At 39.5% G+C, this 13068-nt stretch overlaps 1 pseudogene; it reads left to right on the forward strand.

Annotated features, from left to right (window-relative positions):
- The first annotated feature begins 8319 nt into the window (after positions 1–8319).
- LOC105546275 lies at positions 8320–10758 on the forward strand (annotated as a pseudogene).
- The last annotated feature ends 2310 nt before the right edge of the window (positions 10759–13068 follow it).

Genomic DNA, 13068 nt, shown 5'->3' on the forward strand with positions numbered 1-13068 from the left:
TTCATTTGAAGTAACAAAAACAACTCTGGTTACTTAAGCAATATAGGGAATGTATTAAAGGGATAACAAACACCTTATGGAATGGACCAGAGGCTGGAAACCCTAGTTTGGATGCCAGGGAGGAATCAGGACCAGATGCAAGAGCAGCTCTGGCTACACAGACAGCATTTTTTTTTCTATCCATGTGTCTTTTCTTAGGCCTAAGGGTAAAGGAATTAATGGGACAAGTTTGGATCAAGTCCACAGAGAATACGACTACCAATGTACAGTACCACCAGAACTGTACAGGATAGATAAATCTACCAAATGGAAATCAGGTTGTTTTCAGGAAGAAGAATAGATGTTGAACAGACATATGAACCAGTAAGTGTTCACCCTGCAGTGGAACACAAGACCAGTAGGTTTGAGTAAGAAGGAAAATAAGCAAATTTATTGAAGACTTTCTTTGTGCTAGGTACAACGATATTTTATACTTTCTATCATTTAATTTTCACAGCAATCCTGAAAATCAATTATTTTCTCCTTTTCCAAATGAGAAAACTCAATCCAGGTTAAGGAAATTGCTCAAGTTTATATGGCCAATAAGCATTTATGCTGGGATTTGCATTTGTGTCTGCAGGCTCTGCATTTGTGCTCTTTTGGAATGAGAGATAAGGCAAAGTCAGTAGTGCTACTAGCCTCTAGGAGGAGCAGGCTAGCTTAGATGTCATAGCAAGAGGACTGGCAGAGTTATGGGTCCTGCAAAAGGGGAATAAAAGAGAGATAACAATGAAAAGATCAGCAAACAGGAACCAAGAGAGAACTGGGGAATAAAAGAGGAGGGGTGAAAGCTGTAAAAATCTCCCCATATGCTAGTGATTAGTCTTGTTTTATTTTTTTAAAATAAGCAAATAATAAAAACAAACACAAGTACACTGACCTCCAGGTTCGCAGGACAGGAGAAGGGGCAGGGAGCAGAAATAAAAGTGGAAAAGGGGTATGAAGCAGGAAGGAAGCTGAGTGTCTGAGCTGGCCCAGTGTCTGAGTGTCAGTAATTTTTATAGATGGACAGACACTTCTTTTTCCAATAATTTAGCACTAAAAATGTTTATTGAACACTTGCTATAGAGACTACAGTGACAAAGAAAGAGACTGGTGTAAACTGAGATTTGTGAAACAGGCAGAGAATCAAGTAGACCTGGTAGGCCGTGGGAAGGAGACCTGCTGTAATTAATTTTAAGGACAACTTGGAGCTATTGAAAGATTTCAAAGAGGGGAGTGACATAATCCCATGTATACTTCATCAAAATTACTCTGGCTACTGGGTAGCAAATAGACTGAATGGAAGAGAATGGCAGCAAAATATCCACTTATTTCTATGTAGTCACTTCCTGAGTGAAAGAGAAAGCTTTCCTTAATTGAATTTAGTCCCTGTGACATTAGCCTTTGCAGGTGTTCAGGGTAGAATTGTGGAATGAGCTTTCTGGCCCTAGTGCCTGCTATAGTTGGGATGTTTGCCCCCTCCAAACCTTATGTTGAAATTTGATATTCAAGGTTGGGCCTCCTAGGAGGCATTTGGCTCATAGGGGCAGATCCTTTGTAAATGGATTAATGCCTTTTCTTAAGGACGGGTGAGTTCTCATTCTGTTAGTTTTTTGTTTGTTTGTTTTGAGACAGAGTCTCACTTCTTGCCCAGGCTGGAGTGTAGTGGTGTTATCTTGGCTCACTGCAACCTCTGCCTCCCAGGTTCAAGCAATTCTCATACCTCAGACTCCCAGGTAGCTGAGATTACAGGCATGCACCACCACACCCAACTAATTTTTGTGTTTTTAGTAGAGACAGGGTTTCGTCATGTTGGTCAGGCCAGTCTCGAACTCCTGACCTCAAGTGATCCACTCACCTCAGCTTCCCAAATTGCTGGGATTACAGGTGTGAGCCATTGCTCCCAGCCTCATTCAGTTCGTTGCCACAAGAGCTTGTTGTTAAAAATAGGCTGGTACCTCCAACCCCCTCACCTGCTTCCTCTCTTGCCTTGTTATCTCTGCACACACTGGTTCCGTTGCACCTTCCACCATGAGCGGAAGCAGTTTGAGGCCCTCACTACATGCCCAATCTTGAACTTTCCAGGCATCAGAATTGTGCATCAAATAATCACAGCCTCAGGCACTTCTTTATAGCAACACAAAATGAACTAAGATAAATCCTTTCCCTCCTTGTGTTAATACTCTTCTTAACTCTTCAGTTCACACTTAGATCTGTAAACAAGAAGCCTCCACTTTCCTTTTTTCTTTTGGGAGAGCATTTAGTCACCTGACTAGGAAGAGATTGTTAAACCAATTCAATAACTGACAACATTCTAAAAAGTGATCTTTCCCCTCTAGGAGGGATGTTCACATTTTGAGATATTCACATTTTAAAAGGTGCAATCCATTAAACCAACAAGAGCATTAATGGTAAGTTTTCAGCCTTGAATTACTGAGCAGGGCTATCAAGGTATTTGAGGTGGGAGAATTTGAACACCACTCAAATCCATCACCAAGTATGAAATATGTAGGCCTATATTTGGACTCCAATGAAAGGTTACTTTTGATGTCAAAAAGCATGTCTTCATATAATTGACAAAACCAAAGGTCCTAAATGTTAGCACGTGGACCAGTCCATTAGGCACAGACTGCGCAATAGACACAGAGAATCACCCATCCCACCATTGCCCCACCTTATCAGAGCTCATATTAGGGCCTGAAACTGAATTTGGCATCAATTTTAAACTATTCATTGAGGCACCTAACATCTATGATAGTCATAAACATTCCATTTATGACCTTGACCTTTGTGATTCTTTTAGTGCTAATATAGTAGCTCTAGGGGTTTCCCACACCACAGCTCCTTTTTATCCTTTCTCAAATGTGGATGTGGAAGAATCAATGCAAAATGAAGACAACAAATGCTTCAACAAATACTAAAATGAAGATAACAAACACTTATATCACATGATTTCAATATACAAACTTATTTGAGGGCTCTAAAAATAAAAATATGCATATATTCAAAGCTTATGGCTACCTAGAATCTCACATGGATCCTCCCAGTATTACTTAGATGCTTCTTCCCAGGTTCTGGAGTCAGATTGTCTAGATCCAGGTGTTGGTTTTACCCTTTCCTAGTTGTGAGACCTTCAACAAATTATTTTACTTTTCTGTGCTTTAGTTTTCTCATTTCTATGTGGAAATATTGCCGACACCTACTCATAAGGAATTTCTGAGGATTAATTGAAAACCATAAACCACGTAGCACAATGTCTGGCACATAGTAAGTACTCAATAAACCTTAGTTATTATGAGTTACTCTGAATAGTTGTGATGGTTAATATTGAATGTCAACTTGATTGGATTTAAGGATGCAAAGTATTGTTTCTGGTGTGTCTGTGAGGGTGCTGCAAAAGGAGATTAACATTTGAGTTCATGGACAGGCAGAGGCAGATGCAGACCCACCCTCAATCTGGGTGGGCACTATGTAACCAGCTGCCAGTGTGGCCAGAATAAAAGCAGGCAGAAGAAAATGGAGAGATTAGACTGTCTTAGTCTCTAAGCCTACATCTTTCCCTCATGCTGAATGCTTTCTGCCCTAAAATATCAGACTCCAAGTTCTTCAGCTTTGGGACTCAGACTGGCTTCCTTGCTCCTCAGCTTGTAGATGGCCTATTGTGGGACCTCACTTGTGATCATGTGAGTTAATACTCCGTAATAAAATTATGTGTGTGTGTGTGTGTGTATATATATATATATACACACACACACACACACACATGCACACACCCTATTAATTCTGTACCTCTAGAGAACCCTAACACAGTAGTATATCAGATGTATTAGAAAATATATTATTGTATACCACCATTCTGAAATTACAATGTATTCGTTTGCCTGAGCTATTACTATAATCTCCTTGTAGATAGTGTATTAATCTCTTCTCACACTGCTATAAAGAACTATCCAATACGGGGTAATTTATAAAGGAGAGAGGTTTAATTGACTCGCAGTTCCACATGGCTGGGGAGGCCTCAGGAAACTTACAATCATGGCAGAAGGTGAAGCAAACATGTCCTTATTCACATGGCGGCAGGAGGAAGAGCCAAGTAAAGTGGGGTAAAGTCCCTATAAAACCATCAGATCTTGCAAGAACTCATTCACTATCATGAAAACAAAAGTATGGGGGTAGCCACTTCCATGCTTCAATTACCTTCCACCAGGTTCCTCCCCTGACACATGGGGATTATGGGAACTACAATTCAAGATGAGATTTGGGTGGCGACACAGCCAAACCGTATCAGGTGGAGTCTATGACTCTTTTAACTATGTATCCTTATTGGAATAGCTAGTGTATATCAGGTTTTTATTCAATGTTTGCCTAATAAGTGAATGAATAAAATTTTCAGACTTTTTGCTCATGCTTTTCTTTGTTTAAATAATTATATTATTTAAGTGTTTTAAAATTTTTGGACGTTTTCTGGGTGTCTTAGTATGTGTAGGCTGCTATAACAAAATAAACTGAATGGCTTATAAACAATGGAAATTAGTTTTTCATGGTTTTAGAGGCTGGGAAGTCTAAGATCAAGGTGCCAATGATTCAATGTCTGGTGAGGGCTTTCTGATTCATAGACAGCACCTTCTAGCTACATCCTCAAATGGTGAAGGGGCAAAGCAGCTCTCTGGGGCCTTTTGTATTTATTTAATATGAATTATTTATTTGAATGGAACTATTTCTTTTTAAAAAAACAATTTTATTGTGTACATTTAAGTCATACAACATGATGTTGTAAGATATATATATAGTAAGATGTTTACTACAGGGAACAGATGAACATATCAACATATCCATCATCTCAGTTACCCATTTTGCTTCTCTGGGGCCTCTATTATAAGGGCACTAATTCCATTGATGAGGGTGCTTTGCACTAAGGACCTAATCATCTCCCCAAGGCTCCAGCTCCTAATACCATAACTTTGAGGATTAAGATTTCAACATATGTATTCTAAGTGAAGTAACACAGGAATGGAAAACCAAACATTGTATGTTCTCACTGATATGTGGGAGCCAAGCTATGAGGATGCAAAGGCATAATAATGATACAATGGACATTGGAAACTTGAGAGGAAGAGTGGGAGAGGGACGAGGGACAAAAGACAACAAATATAGTACAGTATATACTGCTTGGGTGATAGGTGCACCAAAATTTCACAAATCACCACTAAAGAACTTACTCCTGTAACCAAATACCACCTGTACCCCAATATCTTATGGAAATTGTTTTAAAATATCTAAAAATAGAAAAGGTAAAATAAAATAAAGATTTCACATATGTATCTTGGGAAGACAAAACATTCAGATCATAGCAATGTGTCTAGAGAGGTAGCAGTGTCTAAATGTCACAAAGATAATAACAGGAAGCACTGCACTGGGATCTAAACAGTGCAAGCCTTCGCGCTGTGCTCTGAGCACTTTTAAATATGTTGTACCTTGTGTTTCTCAGTACAACTCTAAGATATAGGGGCATTAACATTTCCAAATAATAAATAAGGAAATATAGCTAACTGACTTGAAGGCATTCAGCTCATAAGGGCAGCAAACATGAATGAGAAGGGTGAAATGCAATGGTTGGAACCCCAAATGGTGTAGCTCTGCCACTTACCAGTTAAGTGACTGATATGGTGTGTCTGTGTCCCCAGTCAAATCTCATCTTAGAGTTCCTGTAATCCCCACGTGCGAGGGACCAGTGGAAGGTAATTGAATCATGGAGACGGTTTCCCCCATGCCATTCTTGTCATAGTAAGTTCTCATAAAAGCTGATGGATTTATAAGAGGCTTCCCCCTTCACTTAGTTCTCATTCTTCTCTTTACTGCCACCGTGTGAATAAGGATGTGTTTGCTTTCTCCTTCTGCCCTGATTGTAAATTTTCTGAGGCCTCCACAGCTCTTCAGACCTGTGAGTCAATTAAACCTCTTTCCTTTATAATTTACCCAGTCTCAGACAGTTTTTTATAGCAGCATAAGAATTGACTAATATAATGACCTTGACCAAGTTATTGAAACACACTCTTGTTTTTTGGGTTGCCTTATATGTGATGTAGAAATAATGCCAGTATTTCACATATACACGATGGAATACTATGCAGCCATAAAAAGAAGGAGTTCATGTCCTTTGCAGGGACATGGATGAAGCTGGGAGCCATCATTCTCAGCAAACTAACACAGGAACAGAAAACCAAACACCGCATGTTCTCACTCATAAGTGGGAGTTGAACACTGAAAACACATGGACACAGGGAGGGGAACATCGCACACTAGGGCCTGTCAGGGGGTGGGGGGCAAGGGGAGAGAGAGCATTAGGACAAATATCTAATGCATGCGGGGCTGAAAACCTAGATGATGGTTTGATAGGTGCAGCAAATCACGTGGCATATGTATACCTCTATAACAAACCTGCAAGTTCTTCACATGTATCCCAGAACTTAAAGTAAAATTTAAAAAAAAGAAAGGAAGGAAGGAAGAATGCCAGTATTCTCATTGCAGGGCTGTTTTGACGATTAACTAAAGAAGTGATTATATTGTCTCCCTGTCTTCTGTAACCTAGTCTTCTGTCTGCTGAGTTCCCCAGTCGCCCCACAACTGTATCTTTGGGCCCCACTGAGCCTATCCTGTTTGAGTCATGCCCAAATCTTTAGCATTTGCTCACTTCTTCCTCGACATGGTCAAACTCCAAAACTCTCTTCCCTTGTGTCCCTTTCACACAAAGAACATTCATTGAAAAACAATTAAAGCAAATTAATAGCAATGTTGAATAAAGCTCAGAGTGTGAGTCTCCTGAATTTTTCTGTTAGTTTGCGATTGGTTTGTTTGTTTTACCATCTCTCTCTGCAACGAAGAAATGCATTCATGATGGGAAATGTGCAGACACCATGGCTTTTTTCCTAAGGAGGAGCAGGGGCCTTCCCAGTTTCACAGATTACACCTGGTAGGTAATTACCAACTCTGTATTTGGGTGAGATCGGCCCGTTTAAGCAACTAATTGCAACATGGAGTGATGGGAGCCTTAAGCCAAGGGCAGGTGTTCTCAATATGGACTGGAAAATAGAATCACGTGGGAAGCTTTTAAAAGGCTTGACTCTCAGGCCATACTGTAGACCAATTAAATGAGCGTTTTTTGAGTTAAGAACCAGACAGGTATTTTTTTAACTGCTTACATTATTTCAATTTAATCTGGGAAGTTAATACAAATATATTTCAATATTCAGCCAAGACTGAAAAACGGTGGCTGCTATAAGACTTTGTGGCCACAACAGTTAAACTAATCTAATCAGTTTTCCTCTGGCTCCTTCACAAAACAGTTTGTTCACCTGGAAACTTGCGCTCGCCTATAAGAAGTCATTTGCATTGCCTTGAAGATGATTTTCATTTTGCCGAAATTATCACCAATTAAAAGTCAAATACATAACCAAATTCTGATATTTAATGTTACTATTTGAATATATGTTTCTCATTTCTAAAATCAACTGGTAGGAAGTTAAACTAACATACCTGATAACAGAAAATAATAATCTCTTATTCGATGCTTGAAATTTAAGGGATTTCCGGTGAGGAGTCCTCACATGTTGGATGGTGTCGTCATCTACTGGCACAATGTGGTATTGCAGCTCATTCCTTAGATCCTGAGGACTCCAAGAGAGTAGTAAAGAGTGCCTCTGCCCAGAAGCGGTTTATCATTCACTCCAGCGAAACATACTTTTTCTGGTTGCAATACGTGGATTCCGCTATCCTCCAAGGAATCTTGGTTCTTACATAAAGACTAGTAGTAGTGACCAAAATCTAATGCTGTCTGTGAATATCGGAGTTAGTGTTCAATCAAATTGTGTTCTGATGTAGAAAAAATATTTGTGGAGAATAGACATACAGGAAAAAAAAATGTTTCGGAGGAAACTTTAAAAGCATTCTGTGGATTAAACTAAAATTTCAAAGAGTTATAAATCCAGAATATTAGGAGCCCTCCCTGCTCCTGATTTATTTTAAATTGTACTGAATAATGCTTGTGTTATAATCCAGCCTGTCTGGAGGACCCTGTAACAAACGCTGAGATTCATCTTCCCAATATCCATTAGCCTCTTCCCCTTTACTAACAGCATTCAAATTTTGTTCCAAAAATAATTGTCCCAAGCTACAAAAACTCAACTAGCACCCCACGCCCTTCAGTTAGGGACCTCTACATGAAACAGTTCTCATCAATGGAATATTGATAACAACAGTCTGCTGGGAATTTCTGGGGAAAAATTTTGCTTCCTGATAAACATGCAGTTCTTCTTCATCCTGTCTGCCAGTAAGGTGGGCAAATGTAAAATAGGCGTCGTCAGGCCATTAGAACAGAAGCCACATGTTAAAGACAGGAAGGTAGGGAGGCAGATGGAGCCTGGAACAGCAGTGACTTCATGGACCTCCTACCCTAACTCTGGACTCCCTGTCTCCCTAAAGAAAGCCATTATAGACTGAATTTTGTCCCTGCAAAATTTATGTGAAGTCTTAACCCTTCGTGTGACTGTATTTGAAGATAGGTCATTTTGGAAGTAACTAAGGTTAAGTGAGTCATGGGGTGAGACCCCAATCTGATCGGACTGGTGGTCTTAGAAGAAGAAAAAGAGATCTGAGGAACTGAAAAGAGCAGCGCCCATATCTTAGACTCCCTTGCCTCCAGAACTGTGAGAAATAAATTTCTGTTGTGTAGGTCACCCAGTCTAGAGTATTTAGTTACAGCAGCCTACACAGACTAAAAACAAACTCATCTGGTTAAGCCACTGTAATGGATTTTCCATTGCTTGCCTGTGCATTGTCCTCTGATGCAAAATGGGGTACCTGAAAGTGGGATGTTGCAATTAAAAGAAACAAAAATGTGAAATTTCCAGGAATATAAGGTAGAGAGGTAGACAGGTCTCATCCATTACAAGCTGCGAAGTTGATGATCTTTTTCATGTGGTTATTAAATATTTAATTTTTGTGCTTACTGTAGCTGCAGCATCAAGGGAAGTAATAGGAAAATTTAAAATGTGTGTGTTTCTTATTGCTGAGTTTTCCAAAGTCCTCCTTGAGAGAAGTGAATTCATACTAAAGCTAGTCATTCTGACAGCTAAGAGAGAGGTGTGTGGGCCTGTGGCCTGTAATCTAAGATGTCTGAGAAGCCTATATGATAAGAGTCTACCAGCTTTGGGAAGAAAACACATTGCTTTCCTACCTCAAACTGAAGCCTTTCATGTCAGAGCTGAAGCAGCAGCCCTAGCAGGGGCTGGTATTGGGTTCACAGCTGTCTCTTCCAGGTCTCTGCTGGACAAAGGAGCCATACCTGCTGGTAAATAGAGATTAAAGGGTGTTGCTTTTCCTCCAAATGTATGATTTCACATTGCTGATGACAGAAGGTAAAAGGAAAGACTACGTGTGAAAAATGAAGACCTGGGACCAGGAAACAATATTTCTCAGACCTTCATATTATGACTCCATACAATCTTTGGCTGTGGTTGCTCACATTGAATAGACTGAAAGTCTACTAAATTTTAGAAGGAACTGTATTTCTAAAGAAATATCAGGTCAGTAGAGGCACAAGGAGGAGGTAGAGTTGCAGACACCACGGTGGGCAGCAGTTCACTCATCAGTGCCCATGGGCTTTGGTCCGTGCCTCAACCTGAAAAGGCAGGAAAGCTTTGACATGGAGAAGGAGCTGCTGCCGCCATAGTTCTGAGCTTCAGGTTGCTAGGACTTACCTCAAACTTGTATACTGAGGAGACTCAGATGTTGGCCTCAGCTCCTAGGATGAACTCAGCAGATAGACCTATGAGAACTTCTATACTGAGACAAAGGAAATGATCCATCAGAAAGCAACATCTATTATCTTGAGCTTGGCAGCAAGGAAGAGGACAGGTATTGGAAACCCTGCTCTCTAAAAAGTTGACCAAAAGGTGACAAAGAAGCTGAGGGTGGGTGGTGGAGAGAGGTATAACATTCTATCCCCTCAATCTAGAAATATTGGTAAGAACCAACAGCAACTTAATAGAGGACCAAGGATCAGAATTCCCAGAAGACGGTTCATAAGAAAAAAGAAAGAGGACATGGTTAGAACTCATCAGCAACTGCATAACAGGTCATGCAAAATGGGGGGAAGAATAAAAATTTCCCAAATAATCAAAATTGGAACTCTAGCTTATCAGGTCCCAGCTTACTTTTTTTTCTTTATTTTATTTATTTATTTATTTGTTTGTTTGTTTGTTTGTTTTGGAGACAGGGTCTCACTCTATTGCCCAGGCTGGAGTGCACTGGTGCCATCTCAGCTCACTTCAACCTCCGCCTCCCAGGTTCAAGAGATTCTCCTGCCTCAGCCTCCTGAGTAGCTGGGACTACATGTGCCCACCACCATGCCTGGCCACGTTTTATATTTTTAATAGAGACATGGTTTCACCATGTTGGCCAGGCTGGTCTTGAACTCCTGACCTCAAGCAATCCGCCCACCTTGGCCTCCCAAAGTGCTGAGATTACAGGCATGAGCCACTGCGCCCAGGCCCCAGCTTACTTTTTAAATCTCAAGCGAATCAGAACTATGCTGGAGTCAAATTTATTGAGCTGCCATCACCAAGCATTATTCCCAAACCATCATTCCACTGGGTTCCTGTTTCCTTTATTCCTTCAGATAAGAAAAGAATGATATTTCAAATTAAAACCTTACTTAAAGTCAGGTATAAAATAAGATAAAGTACTGATGTTTAAATTTAGTTGCATTGCCGGGCGTGGTGGCTCACGCCTGTAATCCCAGCACTTTGGGAGGCCGAGGCGGGCAGATCACCTGAGGTCGGGAGTTCGAGACCAGCCTAACTAACATGGAGAAATCCCATCTCTACTAAAAATACAAAATTAGCCAGGTGTGGTGGCACATGCTTGTAATCCCAGCTACTCAGGAGGCTGAGGCAGGAGAATTGCTTGAACCTGGGAGGTGGAGGTTGTGGTGAGCCAACATTGCACCACTGCATTCCAACCTGGGCAAGAGGAGCGAAACTCCGTCAAAAAAAAAAAAAAAAAAATTTAGTTGTGTTTACAGAACTAAATTGGTCAGTTGGTCTGAAACAAATTCACCAGGGAATTAATCTATTAGTGTAGAATTGCTAATTATTGTAAAATATATAATTAGACTTCATTTGTTTTATGTGCATTGTGATGTAATATAGCATCAGTGCAACTTAAAGTAACTAAAATAATAATTGTACTTGTTGTTAAGTGTTCTCACCTGAGTAACTTTTAAGTGAAACCATTCAAGTTTAGATTTGGGGAGTGGTAAGGGAATCAACTTTTTCTTTTGTTTGTTCAGGGAAAATGGGGATTTAAGATTATTATTCATGGATCAGTAGATTGTTGAAAGTTTGTGAATCAGATTATAAACATTTATCTAAGACGTACAAGGACTGAGGGCTAGGTAAACATCTGAAAGTTTAGTCTCTAGAAACACCCAAACTAGTAATAAGCCAACAACCAGATGCACTGCTAAAGGAAAATGTGAATGTTTTTAATAGCTGCATTTTAGTAAATTGTACAGTGGTGAAGGTGGAAAGGGCACTTGGGACTCATTAGAATGAGGCAGAGTATACTCCAATGGCCCTGTTTCTCAGATATAATGAATAAGTGTCTGCCAACAATATACCAAAACCATCTTTTAGAGAAACACTATTTAATGGTCACTCAATAGCTTTCAAAATACGTATTAACAGCACTGCACAACCTGTTCTGAAAGTGATCTGGCATCATCATTCCTGCAAAATATGCTTTGGAGAAAGGAAGCTTGCTTGGGGCAGTTGTATAATACGAAAGTTTTAAGTTCCTAGGGAAGAAAGAGCCATGTAAATACATGTAATAAACTGATGCATGTGTAAAATTTTCTTGGCCTTTATCCTACAGAAATGAAATATTTAATATGAATTTTCTGAATGTGAGATTATGGACTGTTTTTTATACTATGGCCTAATTTTAAAGGCCCAAAATAATATATTTTTAAGTTTGCCCTTGTGCTGAAGTACCAGTGTATGTATGTTATGCTTGATTTGGTTGTAAACTATATTTCAAAGTAAATCCTAGTGTAATAAGTTTTATAACCAAAAAGGTTTAGGCTGCTGAACCATTGTTTTTAAGAGATATAAAGTGCAGCAAGGGACTATTTTTTTTTCCTTCTCTAAGCCCAGAGAAGAACTACTAAGTGGTACCTCCAACCTCAAATATTTGTCTCGGCTTTTACCAAGACTTGTAACCTATGATACAAAGATAGTTTAGTGTATGGTGCCAGCGGTGTTTGTTTTTCATTTGGTCAAAATAAGTGCAACCCAGGGCACCACTTATGCAAAAGATGTAAACTCTTGCATAATACATTGGTAACATATTTTACCAATCTCAAGGGTAAATGCTAAATACAAGTTACCCAAATAGCAAGTTAAAAGAAATAACATATGAGGGTCAATTTAATATTTCTAATTGTTAATGTTCTGTTTTCCAATTTGTCATCTTTTGTGATGTTTATAAGCAGATGGCTAAGTTGTATTTCTCCAAATAAATTCAGATAAAATAATATTGCCCAAGTAAAATATTAATAACCTAAAGACAAGTTGATATGGTACTTAATGTACATAACATGAACTTGAAGCATAAAATTAAAATTGTTTCACCCCCCCCTACAAAAAAATATCCAACATCATATGATCAATTAATTAATAAGAAATGACGGAGCCCCCACATTTCACCCACAGGAATGAGTTGTGGAAGCTGTGCAGCCCTGAAAAGTTGTCCTCTCCGCATCTCTTTTGGAGTGGCCATAGAGAGTAATAAACAACAGGACCCTAGCAAATTTGGCTATGCCAAGAAATGTATTTCACTGTGAGAGCAGGGAGTCCTTATTGTTCCTGCCTAGCAATAATTGATTGATGTGTGCTATGTGGCCAGGGACTGCTGTGTTTCTTGTTCTTCCTTTTTCCAAACAAAGACTTATAACTTCCGTTTAACCTTATGGCTCACCAGATAATGAGG

Source organism: Mandrillus leucophaeus, unplaced genomic scaffold (genome assembly GCF_000951045.1).
Source record: "Mandrillus leucophaeus isolate KB7577 unplaced genomic scaffold, Mleu.le_1.0 Scaffold352, whole genome shotgun sequence".
Classification (NCBI taxonomy): Eukaryota; Metazoa; Chordata; class Mammalia; order Primates; family Cercopithecidae; genus Mandrillus; species Mandrillus leucophaeus.